At 39.3% G+C, this 1,704-nt stretch overlaps 1 non-coding gene across 1 annotated transcript; it reads left to right on the top strand.

The window, feature by feature from the left end:
* The first annotated feature begins 748 nt into the window (after positions 1-748).
* On the top strand, positions 749-855 carry LOC129518912 (U6 spliceosomal RNA). The gene has a single exon (XR_008666249.1). It is a non-coding gene; the product is annotated as a U6 spliceosomal RNA (small nuclear RNA).
* The last annotated feature ends 849 nt before the right edge of the window (positions 856-1,704 follow it).

Here is a 1,704-nt window from a genome sequence, read left to right as displayed (position 1 = left end):
GCTAGTAGAATCTAGTTTAATTATTTCAGGTGGAAAAGTATTCTTTGTGTTTCCATTCTGAATGTGTTTGGACTAAACAAACAATAAACTCTGATGTCTGAAGGAAAAAAAAAAAGGACTGGGTTCAGAGCTTCCAGATTAGTAAGAAAGAATGCATCCTTGTGCCACCGTGTCATGCGCCAAATTCCATTGGGACAGAAGCCTCTGCGTTTGGAGCCTCATTCCATGTATCTCTTCATCTGGCTATTGATTCCTATTCTTTAATATCCTTTGTAATAAACCAATAATCTAGTGAGGAAATGGATTTCTTGGGTCCTGTGAGGCACTCCAGCAAATTAATCAAACCCAAGGGAAGGGGTTGTGGGAACCTCTGACTTACAGCCAGTCAGTCAGAAGCACATGTAACAACTTGGACTTGAGATTGGCATCTGAAGTAGAGGGCGGTCATGTGGGACTGAGCCCTCAACCTGTGGAATCTGATGCTATCTGCAGTTAGATAGTGTCAAAATTGAGTTAAATTATAGGACACCCAGCTTCTGTAGGAGACTTGCTTGCATGTGTGGGGGGAAATCCCACACACTGGAATAGCATACGGGATATTAAAAGTTAAAACTGGCAGAAGTAAATGAAGATGTGGACAAATCCACTATCATAACTGGAAATTTTAACACATCTCACTGAGTGGTAGCTAAAACAGGCAAACAAAAATTCAGTTAGATGAATTAGATTTAAACAATATTATTAACAAGTGCTCGCTTCAGCAGCACATATACTAAAATTGGAATGATACAGAGAATATTAGCATGGCCCCTGTGCGAGGACGACATGGAAATTTGTAAAGCACTCTGTATTTAAAAAAATAAATGGAATATTACTCAGCCATTAGAAATGACAAATACCCACCATTTGCTTTGACATGGATGGAACTGGAGGGTATTATGCTGAGTGAAATAAGTCAATCGGAGAAGGACAAACATTATATGGTCTCATTCATTTGGGGAATATAAAAAATAGTGAAAGGGAATAAAGGGGAAAGGAGAAAAAATGAGTGGGAAATATCAGAAAGGGAGACAGAACATGAAAGACTCCTAACTCTGGGAAACGAACTAGGGGTGGTGGAAGGGGAGGTGGGCGGGGGGTGGGGGTGACTGGGTGACGGGCACTGAGGTGGGCACTTGATGGGATGAGCACTGGGTGTTATTCTATATGTTGGAAAATTGAACACCAATAAAAAATAAATTTATAATAAATAAATAAATAAATAAATAAATAAATAAATAAATATTACTAATAAATTTTTACTTAATTGACACAGGATAGTGCACATAATAACTACACATGGAACACTGCAGAATAAGTTACCCGCTGGGCCATAAAGGAAGCCTTGAGTAACTTCCATGAGCATAATACAATCTAGCCTGAATGGTCAGTATGAAAATTCAAAGGTAGTGTTGGGTTCTCTGCCCCTGTCCTGCCTTTACATGAATCCCAAGAATGTTAATTCCCAATAATCCCCACCTCCTTCAGCTCCAAATGACTCTCTCCAGGTACGAAACCCTGGACTTGAGAGGAGCCCATGACTCAGGCCTTTCCCCTCAACTAGATGTCTTTTTTTTTAAAATCAACTAGATGTCTTAAAATATTCCTGAGATTTGCTTTAATCAGGTATGTTAAGATGACAGATATGGAGACAATGTCCTTGAA

Source organism: Nyctereutes procyonoides, unplaced genomic scaffold (genome assembly GCF_905146905.1).
Source record: "Nyctereutes procyonoides isolate TBG_1078 unplaced genomic scaffold, NYPRO_anot_genome, whole genome shotgun sequence".
NCBI classification, from domain to species: Eukaryota; Metazoa; Chordata; class Mammalia; order Carnivora; family Canidae; genus Nyctereutes; species Nyctereutes procyonoides.
The sequence above is the reverse complement of the archived record's forward strand: the minus strand, read 5'-3'. Positions and strand labels throughout refer to the sequence as shown.